The sequence below is a fragment of the Propithecus coquereli genome, unplaced genomic scaffold (assembly GCF_000956105.1).
Source record: "Propithecus coquereli isolate 6110/MARCELLA unplaced genomic scaffold, Pcoq_1.0 Scaffold14, whole genome shotgun sequence".
Classification (NCBI taxonomy): domain Eukaryota; kingdom Metazoa; phylum Chordata; class Mammalia; order Primates; family Indriidae; genus Propithecus; species Propithecus coquereli.
In genome coordinates, this window is record NW_012138302.1 from 11,961,548 (window position 1) to 11,984,971 (window position 23,424).

Here is a 23,424-nt window from a genome sequence, read left to right on the forward strand (position 1 = left end):
GCTTAATGCACGTTATTGAGTAAGAACAAACCAACTTGCTCAAATTTCCAGAAATTTTCTCCTGAACTGAGTTGCAATATAGCTTTTGTCACTTTTCCCAGCCAGAGTCCTGAGCCCAGGAAAGCCCCCATCTTATCAGTCACTCCAGAATGATTTCACCAAAAACAGTGAGTTGAGTGTTTTCCCTGAGCATAATAATTTTGTATACTACAAACAGCGCCTCAGCCTGCAAGGGAGACAGACATGAGATCCTGGCAGAAAGTGAGTCCACAGCAGAGAGGGGGGCCGTAGGACAGGTGTGGGGGTGCTGGGCGTGCTGGTGGGAGAGGACCGATGTGGGGGGAGGGTGAGAGGGGGAAGGCGGCACCACTTCAGTGTTTAGTTAGGTTTCAACTGGGATGGTGGGAACAGTGAGTTTGGGGATGAGGCTGACCTGGGTTTTAATCTCATCTCTGTCATTCATTAGCTGTGAGAGTGTTCATTCATTCAAAATGGGCCAGGCATGGGATTAAAAACTACAAAACATAGGCCAGGCACGGTGGCTCATTCCTGTAATCCTAGCACTTTGGGAGGCCCAGGTAGGAGGATCACTTGAGGCCAGGAGTTTGAGACCAGCCTAAGCAAGAGCGAGTCCCCATCTCTGCAAAAAAAAAAAAAATTAAAAAACCTAGTTGGAAGTTGTGGTGCATGTCTGTAGTCCCAGCTGCTCAGGAGGCTGAGGCAGGAGGATCACTTAAGCCCAGGAGTTGGAGGTTGCAGTGAGCTTCGATGACGCCACTGCACTCTAGCCTGGATGACAAAGTGAGACCCTGTCTCAAAACAACAAACATAAAGCTACAAAACCTATTTCTAAGAAATTAGTCTCTGGTGATGGATAGAGAGAGGGAGACTGTAACAAAGTGTGATAAATGGGGGAGATAGAAGTAGGGGTTATGAGAGCAGAGGGGACACTGAGTCCAGTCTTGCTTGGGGTGGTCGTGGCAGTCAGAAATCATGGACTACTTCCTGGAAGAAGCAGAAGAGCGTGACGCTTCCTCTGGCAGCCCTGGGGAGGAAGAGGCATGAGCCTGCAGAAGGAGAATCGGGGGGCGGGGAGGGGACAGGGAGGGGGCGGCAGGGACGTGCTCCAGGCAGAAGTCCTAGAGGCAAACGTGGACTTGGGGTGCAATGGGGTGTGGGGGGCAGATCAGGCTGAGAGGGGAGCCGGGGCTGGATGATGAAGGCCTGGAAAGCCATGTTAAAATTTCCAGTTTATCAGAGGACAAGGGGGAACCATGGGAGGGTTTGAAGCAGGGGACAGGCCTGGGCATCTGTGCACTTTTGGCTGCTCTGTGAAGAATGGACTGAAGGGGACCAAGACAGGGAGCAGGGACAAGAGTCCAGAGGCTGTCACCTAGCTCAGGTAAGAGATGGCAGCAGCCTGGATAAAGGTGCTGGGTTGGTGAGAAATATTCATCTATGAATCTCAGAGAAAGAACAGATTACGAGGTGCCAGATGCTCTAATTGCTTCATTTTATTTCTCCCGACATTCCTTGAGGTAGAGGTGGCTCTGAGAGGATGAGTAACTTGTCCACAGCTGGAAAGTGGCAGCAGCAGAATTCAAACCCAGGTCCACCACCCCCACAAGCATGTGTTTCCACCACAAGAGCGTGCTGCTTTCCTAGGTCAACTATAAGAAGTTGTTGATCATGTTTAAATTAAGGACCATAGAAGTTTAAGCAATTCTGAAGAACTTAAGTGGAGTAGTAAATGTAGACTGAAGAAAATTGTTGACTGATATCCTTGGGTCACCATCAATATTCATCTGTCAAAACCCCAGCCCTATCGTCTCTGGGATTTTAAGAGTTCAATATTCATGGAAGCCTCCTCCTTCCTCATCAGAATTTAGAGCACTCATTACTTCTTACCATTGCCTCTTCGTAAGTCTGTTTTCCCCACGGGCCTGGAAGCTTTTTGAGGGCACAGATTTTGTTTTCATCATTCGCATGCTTAGCGGGGCATAATCCACAGTATCCTTAGATATTAGATGAATGAATGAATGAGTGAATGCAAGAGCACTTTAGTCACGATGATGGCATCTGTTCCTTTTGACTGTGTAAGTGGGGCTGAGGCTTAGTTGGCGTCCATTATCCCAAACACTCTCCCTTCTTTACTCCAAGCATCATTCCTTCTCTTTTTCTGTGAAATCATAGAGACTTTCTGTTTGTGTGTCCCCACTTCCCCCTGTGGAACCAAGGCTGCAAAGCAGCGTCTCCTCTGTCTGTAGTCAATGGAGTTCTTCCTGAGCCACTGTTCTCTGGGTTCTTTTCCCCAAATTACATGTTCCTCCTAGGCTGGCTTTAATCATCACAACCTTGAATCCTCATCAGACTCTCTGCCCCTATCTCAAACCAGTGCTTAAAGGTCACTCTTATCCTCGGAAGAAATGGTATAATTTTCATAAACATGGGTCATTTCCCCCCTTGCATAAATGTCAGATACTAAACCACCACTTAACAAGATGTACCAGAAATACAGAATGTCTGAACAAAGGCTGTCGACAATAGTATTTTTTTCCCCTGTTTTTGTAGTTCTGTGCAATTGCTCTCCCAAAATATTCCTAATGCTTTATTTACTTCAGCTTTAGGTTTATTTTGGGATAAACTTTCCTGAAGCTGAATCTTAGGATGTGATTCTTATCCTGGTCACATCCTGGGGAGTTGTTTTGCGCCTTGGTTGAGTGGGTTGTCTCTCTCCCAGGGAGCCCCCGGGTGCTGAGGAAGAGGCAGGGGCCGGAGGATGTCCACTCCCGTGTGCGGGACAGACACAGAGATGACAAGCCGCCAGCTTGAGGGGAAACTCTCCCTAAGGAGAGCCTGCGTCTCCCGGCCTCCTCCACCACAGACAATGCAGAAGCAAACCCAGCTCACACTTTATCTGTTTTCTATTCCAGGGCCTGATGTGTCTCATATTTCCCAACATCTGAGTGATTTGTGACTATTAGGAATTCAGACACTGGATGATTAAAACGGCCGGTGCTGGGAATTTTCGCATTTCAGGAAATTTTGGTTGTGAGGCATGCTGGAACCTTCCCAGCGGGCAGACACAAAGGGGAGGAAGTCCAGACGGGCCAGGAATGAGACTATGGGAACTGACCATTAGCAGCACAAGGACTCAGCCTTCACATGAGACAGATCGGCATGGGGATCCTGCCCCCCGAGCCTCGGTTTCTTCACTAGCAGAGCGGAGAGGATGAGGACTGCATTAGGTAGATAATTCATGGCTGGCACACAGGAAGGGCTGGATAGGAGTTCCACTCCCTTTTCCCTTTTCCTGAGTGGCCAGAAGTCCACTGAGTGTCTATAGGGACGAGGTGAACTGAGGTTTTATCCAGCACAGGGCTGGGCGTCAGTGAGGCTCTAAGGCAGAACCTGGAATTCAAGGGACTAGGCCTGCCTCTCGGGGACGTGGGACCGGGGCTGGCCAAGGTCAGAAAGGGCATCCAGATCTCAAGCATTCTTGGCTCAGGGTCAGGCTTTAATCTGAACTTTGTTATCCCAGATAGTATCGTGTAGCTCCGTGGTTCTCAAAGTGTGGGCTGAGGAGGATCCTGGAGGACCCTGCGGCGCTCTCAGGGGTCCGTGAGATCAAAATGATTTTCATAATGCCACTAAGATGTCATTTATCCTTTTCATGGAGTTGATGTTTCAGCTGGTGGTGTAAAAACAGCAGGGAATAAACAGCTGGTGCTTTAGTTTGAATCAAGACAATGGTGGCAAACTGTAGTAGCTAATATTGCACTATTCACCACCACATGTGCACAGTTAAAAAAAAAAAACAGCCAGTTTCACTTAAGAATGTCCTTGATGAAGTAATAAAAACCATCAAATTTTTTAAACTTCAACCCTTGAGTGGCTGTCTTTTCAATAATTTGTGTGATGAAATGGGAAGTACGAGTAAAGTATTTCTGCTGCCTACAAAGGCCCATGGTGGTCTCCAGAAAAAGCACTGGAGCCAGAGTCTGAGTTGGGAGCTGAAGTAGCCCTTTTCTCCAGGGAATGCTGTTTGCCCCGGAAAGAAAAGACACACTATAGTTATTAATATTTAGCCTCAGGCAGTTGGCACATATTATCTTAGAGAGATAATCTTTAATTTTTAAATTTTTTGGTTTTTTTTCTTATTTCAAAAACTTTAGGGGGTACAAGTGTTTTTGTTAGATGGATGAATTGTATCATGCTGAAGTCAGGGTGTATATACATTGAAATGACGAAGTCAGGGCTGTCACTTCAAGGATGATGAAATGTGAAAGATCAAATGAAAAATTAGGATTTTTGGAAAACTCAAATCCATCACTGTGAGCTGGTTTCAGATTTCACATGGCAGCACGTTTTTAAGAAACCACCTCTTGTCAAATTTGGGTGTACTATCAAGGAAGAATATCCACAATTATCTGAATAAGTTATTACAATACTTCTCCCTTTTCCAACTTCGTGACTGTATGAGGCCATATTTCTTCATATACTTCCATCAAATGACATGACAGTAGACTGAATGCAAGAGAAGATATGAGAAACCACTCTGTATGCTAATGTCAGACGTTAAAGAAATTGCAAACACTTAAAATGATGCCATTTCTCACTAATTTTTACATAACTTTTTTCCTTCTTTCTTTCTTTCTTTCCCTTCCTCTATTCCTTCCTTCCTTCCTTTCTTTCATTTTTTTTTTTTTTTTTGAGACAGTCTCACTCTGTGGCCCTGAGTAGAGTGCCATATCAGCCTAGCTCACAGCAACCTCAAACTCCTGGGCTCAAATAATCCTCCTGCCTCAGTCTGCCAAGGAGCTGGAATTACAGGTGTGCCACTACGCTTGGCTAATTTTTTCTATTTTTAGTAGAGATGGGGTCTTGCTAGGGCTGGTCTCGAACTCCTGAACTCAAGCGATCCTCCAGCCTCAGCCTCCCAGAGTGCTGGGATTACAGGCGTGAGCCATCGCACCTCACCTAATTGTTATATTACTTTTTTCATTTAAAATATGTTATTTAGATTAACATATAATGGATTTATTGTTGTCATTTCAAAATAATAAATGTTTTTTAAAGTTCTTAATTTTAATTTCTGATATAAATATCACTAGATATTAGCTGCATACACAACAGCTCTTTAGAATCCTGTCTTTCTTAAGAGCATAAAGAAGCCTCAGTTCCAATCATGGTTCTGGCATTTACCAGCTGTGCTATGCTGGGCAGGTTACTTAACTTCTCTGTACCTCACTTTCTTCACCTATCAAATAGAGATAATTTTAACCTACCTCATAAAGGTAAGTTGTGAGGGTTAAATGAGGCTTAATATATATAAAGGGCTTAGACAAGTGCTATATAAGGATTAGAATGATAATAGTTACTATAACACAGCACTATAATGCTACTAGTTATGGTCTGTGCCCCTGTCTGTTTTCCCCACCAGGCTGAGAGGCCCCCAGAGCAGGGTCTGTCTCCAAGTCACCTCTGTGTCCTTGCACAAAGCGGAGCACCCATTAGGCAGTCATACAGCTTGGAGAGGGAATCAGTGGGTAGTTGGGAGGAGGCAAGGCAAGTCCCAGCTAGATTCCTGATAGACAACCAAATTCACCTACAGAGAGGCTCAAATGCAAGGTGGTGGGTGAACCTGCGAATGAGGGGAGGAGCCACAGACAGGAGCTGGACTGAGGTGGGAGCAGGTGGAGGTGAGACGGAGGTGTGCAGTACCGCCTGCGGTATAGCCTTCTGTTGGGTGCTGTTGGTGCCTGGGGAGAAGGCGTGCTGGCTGAAGGCACTGGTGAGACCGGCCGCACCTGCTGATGGGGCTGGGTAGCACAGCCTGCCCGATTCCGCCTGCAAGACACCCTTGGATTAGAATAGGGATCTGCGAGCATGCCTGCCGCTGCTGCGCCCTGTGGGGTTTGGGACATTAGGCTGAAAGAATTAGGCTGCAGCATTAAATATGAGTCTTTCTGAATTTTTCAAATCTACATTTTATATGACCAGGTGTGTGTTTGACCATCTTGTCCTTGTGAATTGTTATTTTGAGGTATTTGGGGACATCCAGGAAGGAAGGGAAAAATGTCATTCAGTGTGTGCTTGGTGCCAAGCACTTTATTTATGTCTTCCCATTTGAACCTCGTGACCCTTTATGAGGAAGTGCTAGTATCCCCATTTTGAATATAAAGAAACTGAGGCTCGGGGTGTGTCACTAATATCTCCATGGTCACATTGCTGATCACTGGGCTGGCTAGCTGGGATTTGAACCCAAGTCTGTGTGAATACTAAGTCCATACCCTTTTAAAAAAGACGAATTTTATTGTACTTTTTATTATACAAATAATGCATATTTATTGTCTAAAAATGAGAAAATATTGATTGATAAGCAAGTGAAAAAAATTACCCATAAATTCTACCATCCAGATATAAGAGCTATGCTTACATTGAATTTTTTTTTTTAGAATTTTTAGAATTTTTTCTACGTATATATTTGTAACCTTTTCTGCTTAACAATATATTGTAAATGTCTTTATGCATCTATAAATGTATTTCTATATCATTTAAAAAGACCGCACAGTGTTTCATTCTATGAATGTACTGTTTATTTACCCAGTCTTCTGTCGTTAAATATTTAGCTTGTATCTAGCTTTTCACTAATATTAAAAACATGCTGCAATAAACATCCTTGTAGCTTAATCTTTGTGTATATCTTTACTTCCTTAGATAAATTCCTAGAAGTGGGATTGATGATTTAAAGTGAATCTTGGTTTTAAAAACATTTCAAAATACTATATTGCCAAATTGCCCCCAGGAAACTTTTAAAAATTTTAATTCTCACCACAGGTGTGTGAATATTCTTGTTTCCCTGTGCCCTTAACAACAATTGAGTATAAAAAGATCTTTGCCTGTTGGATAGCCAAACAAAATATTTGTTTTAATAAATTCATATTCTTTCAATTCCACCTTCTTGCCTCTTGATCATATAAAAAGTCTTAATATGTTAGTTACCGAAGGAGACACTCTCCAAGTCCTGTCTGAGCTGGGTGGGGTGAGAGTGGCCAGGGAGGCAGGTGGGAGGGAAGGTATGGGTCTGTGTTTGGTTAGGCAGTAGGATGGGCAGGAGGGTGAGGGGTTGGGTGCTGGCAATTATCCTCACTCACAGGGTGCTGGTTAGAGAGTGGCCCAACTGCACAGGACTCACCTGCCAGGTGTGCTTGCTCCGGGGACTGTGCTGGGCAGTTCAGACAGATAGCTGGTGCTAACAGTCTACCCAGTGCTGGTAAGATCTACCTGGGAGGGAGGTGGGCCAGCATCCCTGCAGGAGACAGACAGTAGGGGAGCAGACATCCCCTTCTGTGGGAGGCAACTTCAGGAGGAATCGGAGAGAAATGGAATTTCAAATGTAGGAAAGAGTGCTCTTCTTGGGAGACGTATGTTCTACCCAAGGACCCCAAATGGCTTAACTGCCAAAGGGTCTCACAATTTGACATTCAATCCCTTGGTGAGTTCTCCATAATCCTATACACTTTTAGATGTGGGCATCTACTTTGTGAGTAGATGTACGTGGCAGTGTATCTGTGACTCGGGGATAGACTCCCAGGGGTAGACTATACTCATGAGATTGAAGAAGGTTTCAGAAGTCAAATTGTTAACTTGCTAAGTCAAGTTTGCAGGGGTGGGATTCTCCCATTGGCATGATAAGCTCATGTTTTCCCTGAAAGCAGACCTACTGGGAAAACTGCATCCCATATGCAAGGTGATGTGGTAAGCATGACATGGGAACAAGGAGAAATGAGTGTATAAAACATTGAATGACATCTCTATAAGTCATCTTGATTATCACATAGCAGGGACAGCCTTGCCATTGGGCTGTAAATACAACAAGTTGTTTGGCTAAATCTTCTCCATAGGGAGTGCCCTTGGTTTGACTTTATGATCTCTCTTTTTTTAATTAAAATGACAGGCCAACTCCGCTGCAGTATGACTCATCATTCTTTAGAAATGCTGACCTAGTCACTGCAGTTATTCAGCCTCTCCCACCTGGAAGCCCTTCTGTGTCCTTCAGGTGACTTTGCATATCCCTGTTCTGACCCACTGATTGTAAAGGTCGACTCTGAGTGCAGCCTTAGCTCCATGACTTCCAAATTTGTGCCTGATTTCTCCTGCTCACCACTTTGTACTCATACCCTACCCCAGCAAAAGGCCTTTGGGTTGGCACTAGGTCTCCAAGCTCCAGGATGGGGTCTGACAAGAGAAAAAGCCTAGTCCAGGAGGAACTTGGGGATTGGAAAGGAAACCTCAGCAGAGGCTGGGCACAGGGACAGATGGGGACCCAGCACCTCTGTCAGGCCTGAGCCATGGCCTGACAGCACCACAAGCACGTTCACCCACTATGAGGGTGGTGGGATTGGGACCACCCTTATAGTGGGCCCAGCAGGCTCACTTACTTTTTTGCCCAAACCCAACTGCCCACATCAGGGCTCAACACCCCTAACGAGTGAGCTACAGGTATAGCGGGAGAGGACAAGTGGCCCCACCTGCAGGAATGAGAGGGCTGTGAAGGCAGGGGGCTGACAAAAAGCAAGAATTGGCACTAATTATCGGTCAAGCAGTGTCTACACCTGCCTGGGTATGGGGAGAGTAGGGAACTACTCTCATTCTTTATTTACTTATCCTCTACCTGGTTTACAAAATATTTGAAGGCACCTTACTTTCAAAGATGCACTCAAAATAAGATAAAGTATACTTCAAATAAAATTGTAGAGCAAAGAGAAGATAAAAGTAGGAAAGAAGAAAAAAGTCTTGGGCAGGTGAGGGTAAGAACACACACCAAAGATGTTAGCAAGTCCTGTATACTTGCTACTGGGGAGTTGCAGATTTGGTCTAGTTTTTCCAGCAATCAAGACAAAAAGGGGTATCAAACTCATCCTTCAAAGCCCAGTCCCTACGTCTCACCTCCTCCAAGAAGACTCTCCTAACTATACAGGGGCGCAAAACACATACTTTTAAGTATAACTTCTCTCTTCCACAGCTTGAGTTCACTAAAGGCAAAGACTACGAATATGTCTTATTTTACTTTGAAAGCGTGAGACTCGGAAGATGTGATCTGGCAATTGTCGTAGATGAAACCGGGTTCTATTCAAGTATCGAACTATACAGCAGCTGTGTGACCTTAGAAAGTTGTTAAACCTCGCTAAGCCTCAGAAAGTTGCAGAGAAGATTCAAGGGAGAGTTGTTCTGGGTTTTATGGATGAAGAACCTGGTGGCCCGGGAAGGTGTAACTTATTTGGTCTTCTGCTTGCTAATGTGTGGCAGATTCATATCTACCTAATTTCATAGACTCTTGGCAAAGGAGGCAAAGAAAGTTTCAATGAATTGTCAAAGATCCCTCCGCCAGTGGCAAGGACCTTAACTTGGGCCTTCTGGGTTCATAGTCCCCACTCTTTCTTCTTCACGCACTACCTTTCCCCAACACCCCTATTCCAGCTGCCTGTAAGGGAAGGTTCCATTTATAAAGGGTCACAGTTAACAGAAACGTCACCGGGTTGACCACACAAGTACTTGCTTGTCTGACCTTGGCTTCATGCATCCCTTTCTGGGCTATTTTGAGCCTTGGGGAAGTGAGGAGGGTCTATGGTGAGAAAGAAGCTACCACTGCTGCTTCGCGAAGCAGTGGACCATTGAGAGAACTCTTGACGTGGAAGCCTGTTTAGTGCAATCAAAGACCCTGGCTTTGCTGGACAGCAGAGGATTCCTGCAGTCTTCGGAGAAAACTTAGAAATAGAAATTGTTCCATGAGGTATTCTGGAATAAAGGCAAGTAGGAACAGAAGCTGGACCGGACTCCAGGAGATCTCATTGTTGTGGAACGTGGAAGAGGAAGTGGGTGTCAGACCACCGGGTGTTGGGCAGTAAGACAGGGGTGGGCTTGGTGCTAGGGTGGCCTCCGTGGGGAGTCGAGTTCCTTTGCAAGCGGAGGTTCACTTGGCCTCAGGATCTCTTGGGACTGTCTGGGTGTGTGGGTTCAGACTAGAAAAACATCTCATTAGCTGCAGGCTCTCTGTGGCTACTAGCTAGTTTCCATTTCTACAGTCAGGGCAGGCCGAGTTGTCGAGGGCCTCAGCCTAGCAGGCACTGAATGTGGGAGGGAGTCCCAGCAGCAGGATCTCTCAGGGCTGTGGTTTGCTTTGGCAAGGCCCAGGGCCCCTGAGGGGGCAGAAAACAGTGAAGTACCTTAATTTTTTTCTCACGGAAAGATGAGAAATTAAATAATCAAGATTAGATCCCAATTAGGAGCACTTTTGCATGATATTAATTAATAAATCGATTGATACAATCACCATTTGGAGTGTCCACTCTGTGTTGGGTATGGCACTCAGGGACAGGGACACAGAAATGAGGAAGATGTAGTCCTTGTTTTTGAGGCCCTGGCAATCTGTGATGGAGACAGATGTCGAGTACGTATGCAGGGTTGCGGCGCCAGGCCCTGCCAGCCTGTGGCCAGACCAAGGGCCGGTGCTTCACTGTGTAGGTGATAGGAAACCACTAACGGCTTCTCAGCCCGCAAGGTCTCTGGTCGCTTTCCAGGGTGATTTTGAGTGGAGCAAGCCTGGAAGCAGGGAGAACCCCAGATTCAGAAACTTTTAGAAATTTAAGAAATGTACGCAGAGGTTAAACCGATATAGGCAACGTAATCCAGGAAGTATTAACCGATGATCAACTTAAATGAGAACCTATACTGATCTTTCACTTAACTATAGGAAACATATTTACATCTCTCTTGAACTTCCTTCAATCCTCTGTTGGTATCACTGAGCTCTCCCCCAAGTCTCCCTGCTAGCATGGGGTTCGAGCTCTGCTCCTGGGAGGTGCACAATATTCTTCTTCCAAGTAGGACAGGCACACTCCTGCCCCTCCAGATGTCATGATGATTTTCCCCTCAGCTATACTTATTCTCTTCCTGTCTGTGAGGTTGGGTAGCTTCAAGGCCACCTAACTCTAGTGGGGGTGGGTTGGTGAATGTGTGAGGCCTTCAGGCATGACCAGACCAGGAGAGGTGTTTACCCAAAAAGTTTCAGGCTTTGAGGTGAGAACCAGAATGTTGCTAGCTGGGGGGTGATTTCAATTTCTGTAGCTGGAGGGAGGGTGTGGAGGATAAAGTTTGTTAGGCAAGGTGAAGATGTAAAGGAAAGGTGGGCTCTGAAGTCAGGATCCAGAGCAAGGTGCAGTGAGGTTGGAGGAAGAGATAAGGACAAGTGCCCAAAGAACAAGACTGTGCTAGGTGCCACTTTTTATGGCTGCATGTTCTCGGTTCAGGCATCATGGCTTCATGGAACTGTGCAGAACACTGCAGTAAAGTATAAATTTGAATAGGGATATAAGGTCTGCTAGTATTTTAGACAAAAAAGCAAAAGAAATTAAAGAAAAATAAGTGTCCAGAAAAAAAAAAAAGGACCAGTAGGTTTAATACCCACTGGTGTCTGTGGACCCTAGTGGCTGGAAATACATGGCTCTTACATAATTTGGGACACCAAACCCCTACCCATATGATACAGACATGGTGGTGGAAGGAACTGTAAGCACAGGCCTCGGGTAGTAAGACCCAGGAAGGAGAAGCTGGAGGGGGTTTTGTGAAAACACACAAATTCAAACCAGCCAGCTTAAAACTTCTAAAAGGCTCTGTTTTTTCTTGATGGCACAGAAGTTTCCAGCTAAGTGCGTAAGCATAAGCATATTTATGATTCTCTCCTCTGCCTTTCTCTGCTGATGTGAGCCAGGGTGGGTTTCTAGATGGGGAGAACTCGTTCTGGCTGAATGTTTTTAACCTGTGCTGGGACTGTGCTGTTATGGCTGCCGTGACTGACTTCCTTGCTTCTTGCTGTCACCAAGGCTGACTGAGACCACCTGGGAGCCTCTCTACTTGGGCAGAGTCATCCTATTCTTAAAGGGGGCACCATGACCCAGGGGCCACCGTGAAGATTATGAAGGTGTTCCTGTTGTTACAATAATTACACGGGAGGCTAGTAGACTTAGGTGGCTCTAATGCCCTGGGCTCCTATGTAAGCAAACTGAAACCTAACTCAGAATTTAAAAAATAAAACTCAAGCTCAGCCAACTAGGCACAAGTTATAGTGTCTTCAACTTCCTACTAGTGTAGTCCAAGTAAGGCAGTTGTTTATACTTTAACCAATGAAAACGTTCCTTTGTTGTGCTTCCACATTCATCCTATAAAATCTTTCCCCTCCTGCCCCTTCGGCAGAGCCCCCAAACCACTTGTGGTCTGGAGCTGCCTGATTCTTGAATAGCCGTTTGCTCAAATAAACTCCTTAATATTTTAATGTGCCTCAGTTTATCTGTTAACACAGTGCAGGGGTGCCTAGCTGAGGTGGCAAAATGCAGCCCACACTCAGCTTGCTAAGCCATGTGCCTTGACAGGTAGGAAAGGGAGCCTTTTATTAATGCAAATGAAGACACAATACACGCCAGTGTTGGCCTTGTCCTGACCAGTAGCTATGCCTCGTGTATGACACTCTCAGCCGATCACATTTGCTTTTCACAGCCACCTGGTGAATCAGAGGGACATTGATGATCATGCTCCCAATGTCGGTGCAGGAGATGGAAGGGCAGAGAGTGTAACTGACTTACTCAGGTAGTCTCTTGGTTTGTCAGGGCCAGAAGTTGAATTCACCAAGGCCTGATCTTAAGTTTAATGCTCTTTGCACCCTACCTCTCACCAGTACTTTTCCCTTCTCCAAACTCCCATTCCAGGAATTCTCAGCAAGGAACCTGCACCCAGCTATTAGTCTATGGCAACCCGGAGGAAAGGGATCTCAGCTCAGCAGCACACAGAACAGCACCTAGTGGGATGCCTCCTTCTTGGAAACGCAGCACTGAGCCTTTGCCGGTGCCTGTGCAGGGAGTCCTTACTGAACATCCTACCCAATCCGCCTCAAGTTCAGTCTCAACCCTTCTCTAGCAACTTTTAGCAGCTTTTCCCTTGCAGGGTGGAGGGGGTGGGGATTGGGTGGATTTGCAAAACATTAATGAATATAATCGGTGCCTTTTCCCTGACCCGGCTTGGCTAGCTGCACTAGGCTGAAATTCCACATTCCATTGTTCTCCTTCTAAGAAAACAGAACTGGCTCTATTTAGCCCTAAGAATTGTCTGTGTAGACTTGTTTAAGAGAATTTGCAAATCAGATGGATTTAATGTTTACTGTGTCTCCTCTAGTCCAAGGGAAAACTATTATGTCTGAAAGCCATCAGCACTATGTTCTGAAAGGTTTCCCAGCCATTGTTCACTTGTATTCTGGTCAGTATGCGGGCTCAGTGCAACTTTCTCATTTCTTACTTATCTGTATGCACATTTTATGCATCCTAGCCATAGTGCTCAGCTGTTGGGTTTACTACCCAGTTCTTTCTCTACCAGTTATCTTTCTTTGTCAACCTATATTGTTACAGTGATGAGGCTCTGGGAGCCACTTTGTACAATGCTATCCGCACCACTGTCCTGGTCACAGGTGATTAGACCAGGATTGTACACCCAACTTGGCCAGTCTCTAGGAATTTGAAAGTGGTCCAGTAAGAGAGACTTAGTCTTTCTTTGGGCTGTTGGCTCTGAATGGCATAAACTTAGAAGATGCTGCTAGTCATGTTGTCTATCATTGGACAGAGGGAATATTTGGAAGCAAGTATAAATAGAGGAGGAAGAATGAAACAAAAGTAAGAGAGAAACAGAGAAGAAAGATGGATTTAGAGATCTGTTTCTGGTTCCAGAACCTGTTTGAGACCCAATTATATTCTGTTTTTTGGGTTTCAGGACATGCCCCTTATGATAAAGGCTTCTTTTTGTTCAAATTATTTCCAGCTGGTTTCTATTAAGTACAATTAATAGTTCTTTCTGATAGTTTAGCCAAATGGTTCTCAAAGTGTGACCCGTGCATCGTCATCTTCACCGGGGCACTTGTTAAAAACACAGGTTCTCATCCCCATCCCAGATCCACTAAATTAGAACATCTGGAGATGTGTGTTTTAAAAACCCCTCCAGGTATCTCCAGTTTGAGAGCCACTGGCCTCGCCATCCCTAGTAGTGGGCAGGAAGAGCAAGGGCAGGCCTGGATTTGAACCCCGGACCCATGGACTAGCGATATGTCTCTGGGCAAGTCACATCACCTTGGAGACTCAGCTTTGTCAGCGGTAAAAGTGGAGGATAATGATGTTTACATTATGCAGCAGCTATAAGAAAAGCACACACTTCCAGGCACTTGAAAAACACCAGTTTTTATTTTTCCCTCTGTGGACCCTCTTCTGACATAGAAGACAAGTAAGATTGATCTAAGTCATTCATTGTGGAGACACAACCTGAGCTTTTAATAAACAACCCATCCCCTTAACAGAACAGGTTCAGAGCTCACACCTAATCACAGCACCTAGACCTTAGCCCTGGGGCCAGGTTCCTCTAGGTTACCATGGGGCTGTTGGGAATTAAACCCAATAAATCTGAAACTCATTTTGATCCCTTGGGTCTCACTGACCTGTTTTCCTACTGTGTGGTGGAAGCCATGCAGGCTGGACCACCCCAGAACAAAACCAAGAAATAAACTAGTTTATCTTTGAGGAAGGAAAGCACAGGCTTCCACTTATTAATTTACTTATTCACTCATTCATTCATTTGTCCACCCACCATTTATTCATTCACTGACTCTTTCATTCATTGATTCATCCATCTGACACTCATTGAGCTACTTCTCTGTCCGGATGCCATGCCAGAGGCTAGGGATTTATAGATAAGGCCCTTGCGTCCCCTCCCTCCCCTACGATTGATAACAGATAACAGTATGAACAAAGACACAAAGGTAGGAAGTGGTCTGGGCATGAGGAGATCACAGTCAGGAGATCTGTCTTGCCGAAGCAAAAGGTGGTTGTTGAAAAGTATGAGGCATGGGAGTCCAAGCTAGTAATGGAATGAAACAGCTAAAAGACATCTGCTTTGGTTTCAACAGCATATCCGTCTGCAATCAACAGCAGCGGATGTTTTGCAAGGACCTCCCAGTTTTTTGGGCCACATTTGAGCCGACCCAGGATGGATGACCCTGCAGCAGGTAGATTCATGTGCCAAATACTGTTCATGCTGTTCATACTCTACGAGGGGTGGGCTGGTGAGGTCTCATTATAAAAGAATCCTTGTGTCTGCTACTACATGACAGCTGAATCAGTCCAACCCCAAGTGAACTCATTCTGGTGTCCAAAAAGCCTAGCTATTTTCTGGATGCATCTCCACCCAGTTCTTGGCTTTCGTATCACTGGAACTTAAAGTTTCTATGCAAAATGGGACAAAAACATTGAACCTTTCCCCAGACGGCTCTGCAGGAAATTCATCCAATTGGATGCTTCCTCAGACATATCCTTTAGGGAAGTCTGGGCCAGCATTTCAGATACAAAAGAGATGTGGATGGTCTGGGAGAGGGTAGCTGCTCAGTAAATCCTGCCTCCCGTTTGAAGGGTGGTTTTTCTGCTTGCGTCAATTACAAACTCCCTTAGTGAGAGTCAAACTGTGTCTTTCTTATTCCCAGACCTTATATAAGAAGAACAAAAATAATGACTAACATATTGTATGGGGTAGGTAACACCCTTGGCCTCACTTGACCCTTGGCACTACCCCTGAGCAGTAGTTATTAGCATTTCGTGCCCATTTAACAGGTGATGAGATGAGGTTCAATTCATCAAAGTGTCTGAGCTTATTCTTATCCTGTATCCAGATTCTAGATTTTATGCTCATTATAGAGTAGCAGGTTGTTTTCCAGGAAAACCATTGTTACCAGTAAACATGATTACAAAGAACTTCTTGGGAGAACTTGGACATAGAGAGACAAGCTTATCCTCTGAGAGCTAAAGTTTAAGATAGGCACAAGAGGATTAGTGAGGAGACAGGATGGCTCCCAGGACTGTAAGAGTCAGCTGATCTTAATCCAACCACAGATCTTAAATATATTTGAAGAAGAAAGGAAAGCAGAGCCACAGAGGGAAATTTTGGCACTTTGTCCGTGCTGTGTGCTAGGAATCACATGAGGCTATCTTAATTGGGTGCTATTAGATGGTTTATTCATGTCACTCCTCTCATGCTGATACCTAGCTCACCTGGCCACCTTCCGAGTGTAACGTGACATCCCGAGCACTGCAGCCCACAGGGAGAGAATGCACTGGCTGGGCCAATGCGAGGATCCCGCTTTCATGTGCTGGTAGCTTCTTAATTTCACAGTACAGTGACATGAGTAATCTGGCTTCCAGGAACTTAGTCTTGGTGCATGGGAGAGAAGGGTCAGCTCTTGGGGGCTGACAAAACCAGGTTTCTGAGCCTGTAGAACTGCAGGGTAAATCCAAAATTGGGGCAATTTTAGTAAGTAAACAAATAAAATGCTCTCCTGGAAGGCCTCTTGGAAGACGGAACCATCTACTTGTTTCCCCCGGCAGCATGTTTTCTTTGCCTTGCAGACACAAGCCTGAATTAGAGCCCACTGCTGTTCCTGTAGCCTTGGCCTTGTTCTTGCTAGAGGTCAGTGGTGCTGATGTGTCCAGGCCTTATGTTAATTCCTGCCCAGAATCATTTGCTGAACACCTGATCAATTAAAGACCATCACCTATGAAGGTGATGAGGAAGGCAGGCTGAGTGAGACACGATTCCTCCAATTCAAGTGCCTAACCTTGCAGGAGAGACAGACTTATGCATAAGCAACTTTCAATAATTTCAGTGGTTTTCTGTATTCCTCAAACGCATAAGCCAATATGTAAAACATTTTATAGATATCATTTCATTTATTTTTCACAACTAACACACGAACAGATGAAAATCTGGAGTTTTGAGAAATTAACTAATTTGCTACATGTCACGGATCTCGTAGGGCAGAATGTAGAGTTGATTCCCTGAAACAGGAGCTGCTGGAAAGACTTGTCATTGGAGTTCCAAATAGGTAAGAGTGTAGAGCATGCAGCTGAAATTGTTCTCCTGGTAATTTCCACTCATTGCCTGGTTTTGCCCTGGGAGCTCATTGAAATGAGGGCCACTAGGCAATTTGAAGAGCAATAGAAACATGAGCTGGACAAATTAATGGACCCCCAATCTGGAGTTCTAGTTTAATATGAATTGACAAGAGGGTCTAAAAACCATTGTTAGTGTCAAAGAGTATAATAGAAATTATATCTTCATCCTAGATAGAATTATATCAACTCAGTCTAGTTACCCTGAGTATTTCATTACTCTTCCTGAGCTCTGATTAACTGGAAAGTATTAGTTCATTGAGTTTCAGAAACATATATTGAGTACTAACCTACTATGGGTAGGACACTGAACTGTGTTCTAGGGATACAGAGACAAAAAATACACTCTTCCTATTTCAAGAAACTTGCAGTCCAGGGATGGGGGCATAATTAGATATTTTAAAATATTCTCTTTTAAATTATAACAATAATACATTCTCATTGTAAACAATTCAAGCAGTAGGGGAGTATTTATTTTCCAGGTGCTGAAGAGCCATTGAAGGATGTTATGCTGGTGCCTCCTGGAATAGGGCTGGCCTTGGAAAGACCTTCCTGGCTGCAGCGTGGCAGCTGGCCCAGAGCTGGGTGCTGCAGAGAGCAGGAAGTATCGGGGAGCAGCAAGGAGCCCATGGTGCGACTTCAGCCAGAGGTGGGGAGGGTCTGCGCTAGGACAGAGGCTGCTGGGTGGCTTTGAGAGGTCAGCGGAGGGGAAAGTACGTGTTGGGTTACAGAAGAATATAGGGAAAATACAGCAACTTTGACTTAAGAAATGGGCCCCACTAGACAAAACTTTTCACAAGCTGGTCTCCTGGAAAGTGCCCTGAAGGCACAGCTAACCAAACAACCACCCTCCTGGGCAAAGGCTCCCCAGGTGAATGGTTTTGCCATATTTCCAATTCCAGGAACTGGCTGGAATAACACTTATGCAATGGGAATGCACGGGGCCCGCCTCCCGGAGCCTGGCTGGTGGAGCACTTGGCAAGACCGGAGTCCTCTGCAGAGTGGAAAGTCCTGCTGCTCTGCTGCAAGTGAACTTCCCTCGGATGGCTGACTCAGGGGAGGCCGGAGCTGGCTGCCTGGGCCTGGGCCTGGGCTTGGGCTGGAGCTACTGGGCAAGGAGGAGCTGGGGACGTGCAGGAAGGGCTGTGATGGCACATCATGGCCATGTCTATAACAGAGCAAGCAGAAGACACTGTGTGCTGGGAAGCTCTGCTGTCTTTCCCAGGCAGTGGATAGAGAGAGGGCTTAGAGCCAAAATAGCCTGCTCTGTCCCCTCAGCTCCCTGTACTCTGGGCAAGTCACTTAAGTTCTTTAAGCCTCAGTGTCCTTGTATGTAAAATGAGGATATGCTTAGTACTCACCTCCTAGGGTCATTGCAAGAATAAGCCATAATGAATGAAAACTGCTAGTACTTTGCTCAGCACCTTGTAGAAAGTCAGTATGTGGTAGTCACTGGTTGAGGAGTCAAAACTTTAAACAAATGCAGCTTCCGGGAGGTTGTGGAGGTAGAGGGGAGGCAGAAGGCCATCTATCAAATAAAAGGACAAGTAAAGAATAAACTTCTGACAATAAAGGCACGCTCATGTTATACATCTAGGCATCTAGAGTGGGTATAGCTCCTGAATATTTGCAAACCTAATATTTGCAAATCAAATCATTCTCAAAGCCTTAGGGAGGTTTGTTATTTACAGGTATCCCAGTGGGAGCCCTTGTAATATTGATGTTGCTACTGACAATAATACAGTGCTATCGTCTCACCAGGAGCTTTCGGAGGAAAGAGACAGTTTATCTCTGTTTCTTCAGTAACCCTTGGTCCTCTTTCTTTTTCACTAAACAGAATTGTTGGTTGAATCCCATATTTGGGTAGTTCTTTATAGACTACCCTGGGCTTTGGGATACATTATCTCATTTGTTCTTTGAGCAATATGGAATTGTAGAATAAAGTTGGATTTGAGTCCCTGTCCCTGTTGTACTGGTGAGGAAACCGAGGCTCAGGGTGGTAACGTGATTTGCCTGAGTCACTCAGTAGGAGGGAGAGGATTTAGAATCCAAACCCAGGTTTTCAGACACTCAATCCAGAGTTTCTTCTTCTCCTCAGCTGTTAGCTCTTTCCAGAGACTTTCAGAGTCCACCGTCCCCTGTTTACACGTACGTGGTATGGCAGGGAGGCCCTGGCAGTGGGCAGGAGGTGGGATTTCGCCACTGAGCATGCACGTTCTGTGACTGAGTGCAAGTATGTAGGGTAAATAAATACTCAGACGAGGAGGCTCCCTTCCCTTGCTCTCCACCCTGGTTATGTGGGAGGGAATTCTGGGTCACAACCACCATTAGAATATTAATAACATGTTCTTCAGACAACAGCCTGAATGTCCTCCCACCCAACTCATCGCCAAGCTCTTGGTCTTAGACCAAAGTTCTAGCAAGGATTAGTCAGAACATTCCTCACAAACCTCCTTCGCTAGGCTCCTCCTGTCTGCTGGCCTCTCACCAGCGCCCCACTCTACTGGGCAGGAGCATCCGGGAAACTCCTGCCCCACACCATTCAGAAGCAGGACTCGCTCTGCCCATCGACGTAGCACCCAGTGCTAATTTAGGTCATCATAGATGATTGGTTTTCAGATTTTTGTGATAGGTAACTGGGAAATTCACTCATATCTTACTTCACAAGGCTAAAGAGGACTATTAATAAAAAGCTGTTTTCTCATTGGTCCTCACAGGAAGAATGGTCTAGTTCTGAATTCTGGTGTGTTTGTCTCAAGGAAGTGGAGCTACTCACTTGAGGGTGGACACAAAAGGCTCTCTGAGAAGACGTTTGAGCTGAGACTTGAGGGAGGAGGAGCTGGCACACACACAGCTGAGGGAAGCACATTCCAGAAGGGGGAACTGTGGGTGCCAAGGCCTTGAGATGGGGGTGAGTTCGGAGTGTTCAAGGAACTGGGGAAAGTCAGTGCAGCCGGTGCCTGGTGTGTGCCAGGTGAGTGAGGGGTGGCGTGGTCTCTGCTGAGGCTGGAGAGGCGGACAGAGGCCCGCGGCCAAGGGCTTTAGTTTGTTCATTTGCTAAGTGCAGGAAGCTTCCCTCCCACTAAGATATTAGGCAGGTGGAAGGATTTTGCAAACTGAGAAGCACCATTCCAAGACTAGGTCACATTCTCCTGGTACCATTCCTCCAAGGACTACTGGAAAACCCAAATACAAGGATGACTGTGGCTGCTTTTTTCTCCTAATTTCCCCATAGCCTTGACAGGCAAATAAGCAAAGAGCAAGACCAGAAACTTCCAGTTTGGCCAGAGCTCCTTTCTCGTGGCCATCAGATAATTAGGATGCAGGGTTTGAGGGAGAGCATGAGAGGCGAGAATGCAATCAGTGCCCTCTCTCGGCACCACTGTCTGAGACGTGAAGGGCCCAAGGAAGGGGCGAGAGAACTCACCCTGACACAAGACCCTTTCTGGGCGCCCCGTCCCTCTCACTGTCTGCAGATGGTCACGGTCACCACCTTTCAGCATCTGATGGCACCATATGTTCTCTGACCAATGCACAGCTCCCTCAGCTCTGTCCGATTTTTCAAAAGCACCAAAGACTCCTTTTTCAGCAAACAGTCTTCAGGGAAGACAGAGGTGAAGACCTAACCCTTATTTCGCTTGTAGTTAAGGCTGACTTGGGGCTGAATCACCTAAGATGAGAGATGCCACTGGCTTGCTCTGTCCTTATCCCTAGAGCTTACAGTGAGGCAATCACTTTTGGTTCACAGGCTTGGTGCACGGATCTCACTTAATAATTAAAGGCACATTTGGAAACATGGTAAGTGTCTCTCTTAAAGAGACCCTGAAATCTCTTTAAGCCCAGTCACGTCCCAAACCCTGCTTTTAATGGAGAACTCACCATCTACTTCCTTTCCACGGACTGGATCCGAGCTTCTTGGTATAGCCCATTCTGTGCTGTTTTCCATACAATTTTGGTTTGTGCTGCTTTCAATCCGTTCTTCTGCTTCCGTTTCTGGACTGGCCTTGCCCTTCGACCCTGACATTAAGCTTTATTTCATTTGTCACCACTGGGGCTCTCTCTCAACCCTGAATTCTGGACTCTTTTGGTTTGACCTGTGTCTGGGACCCCATCAGCTTCAGCACTGGGCCCCCCACCCCCATGAGCTGTCTCACTGGGCCCCTGGAGGTACCAGGAGCTGGACCCAATGTGAGGAATAAGATAATATAATAACACAGTTCCAAATCCAGGTTCATCCATGTTGTCACAAATGACTGGCTTTCTCTCTTTTTTAAGGCTGAATAGTATTCCACTGTGTGTGTGTGTGTGTGTGTGTGTGTGTGTGTGTGTGTGTATACCACATTTACTTTATACGTTCATCCGCTGATGGAATGGGTTGTTTCCATGTCTTGGCTATTGGGAATAGTGCTGCCTGATAAAAGATTAGACTTTTAAATGTTCTCACCACAAAGAATGGATAAGTATGCAAACTGACCGATCTGTTAATTAGACTGATTTAATCATTCTATAATGTAAAAATGTATCAAGACACCACATCATACCCCATAAATATTTAATTATTAATTGTCAATTAAAAAAAATAAAAAAGAACACTACAATTGACTACTGGGTCTGCCCTATTCAAATCACACTTCAGGGTGTGGTGTCTTTCTTGAGATCTAGGGAACCATATTTACCCAACGTCCACGCATGCTTTCCAGGACTTACAGGGTACCTGGCAGGGTGCTGGGCTAGGATTATAAGGAAAGGGGATGGGTTTGTCATAGCAGAGAGGAAATGTGCTTTGGAGTCAGAGAAAGTAGAGTGCAAAATAAAGCTGTCTTGACCAGTCATGTGACCCTGGGTGGATTACTTGACTCTTGGAGCCTCAATTGTCTCATCTGTAAAATGGAGATAATAGTGACTACCTTACATGGTGATAGGTGATTTGGAACATTCCATGGGATAAAGTATTTAAAATACCTAGTGTTTAGGAGCTGCTGAATGAATGGTAGCTGTGTACAAACACAGCCATCCTCACAGACATGCTGGTATATTTTGAAAAGAAAAAAATAAAGCCCTGCCCTTAAGTCTTGAGAAATTACCTAATGTTTCTTCCACTTTTTTTTTTCTTTAAATCTTATGTTACCTTCTCCCTTTCCCCTACCTACTGGCATGTAACTTGTGATTTTCAAATGAGCCAGCCAAGATGGGATCATTATTCATTGTAAACAAGCTTCCTAATATAAGATTCAAATGTACTGCTCTGTGATTTTTATTAGTACCTATGGGCGTGTGTGCTCGTGTCTGTGTAATAAAACTGAACACTTAGTATGTACGTGACACTATGCGGGGTCCTTTCATGTGTGTTCTCCTATTTCACCCTCACAACCACCCTGAGCTATGCTTTATTATTTCCACCTGATGGGTGAGCACATGAAATCTCAGAGAGATTAAGGAATTTGTCCCATGTCACACAGATAGTGTGAAACAGGATTCAAACTCAGGTGTCATGGGTCCACATTGGAGTCTACAGGCATAAATATATGTGTATATATATATGTATAGACTGAAAAAATGTGCAGAAAACAGACCAGTATGCATTTATGTACACATATAAATCTCTCTCTAGATATAGGCATATTCATTTATTTATAAATATGTAACTATATGGTGCATTATTTTAAAGAAAAAAAGAAGAGTTTGACTCCAAATCTGTCTTGTGTCGTTGTTGTGAGAATTAGAAATAAGAAATATAAAAATGTCCCTGGTGTCCATCACATTTTGAAAGTTTATTTGGGGAAACCTGTGTAGTTAATTAAAAGAGCGCAGGCTTGGGAGTAAGCAGGGCGGACTTCACCGTTTCCTGGTGGGGCGGTGGGGTTTCAGATCCCCGTCATCAGTACTGTTTCCCCGTTGATGTGCGCAGATGAGAGCACAAACTCCCCAGGCTGGCTCAGCCCAGGGGAATGGCATGCGCGCATGTGTGTGTGTGTGTGTGTGTGTGTGTGTGTTGCGGGCAATGTCTCTGGCTCTACCTCCTCCCCATGTCCATACCACACCGACCTGAGGGAGCTCCTTCCTGTGTCATTTCTTGTCCTGTGTTCTAACAAGGCTTGTTTTTCTCCCTCCTTCCCTATATGTCTTTTCTTCCTTCCTTCCTTTATCCCTCCCTCCCCCTTCCTTCCTCTCTCCTTCTCTTTTACTTCGTTCTTTCCTTCCTCCTTCCTTCTCTCCCTCCCTCCTTCCCTTCCCTTCCCTTTCCTCCCTCCCTCCCTCCCTTCCTTCCTACCTTCCTTCCTTCCTTCCTACCTTTCTTCCTTCCTTCTTCCTTCCTTTCCTCCCTCCCTCCCTTCCTTCCTTCCTTCCTTCCTTCCTTCCTTCCTTCCTTCCTTCCTTCCTTCCTTCCTTCCTT

At 45.4% G+C, this 23,424-nt stretch overlaps 1 long non-coding RNA gene across 1 annotated transcript; it reads left to right on the plus strand.

The window, feature by feature from the left end:
• Positions 1-203: 203 nt before the first annotated feature.
• LOC105806308 lies at positions 204-18,263 on the plus strand. Its single transcript, XR_001137255.1, has 4 exons — positions 204-261; positions 14,999-15,097; positions 17,513-17,661; positions 17,933-18,263. It is a non-coding gene; the product is annotated as an uncharacterized LOC105806308 (long non-coding RNA).
• The last annotated feature ends 5,161 nt before the right edge of the window (positions 18,264-23,424 follow it).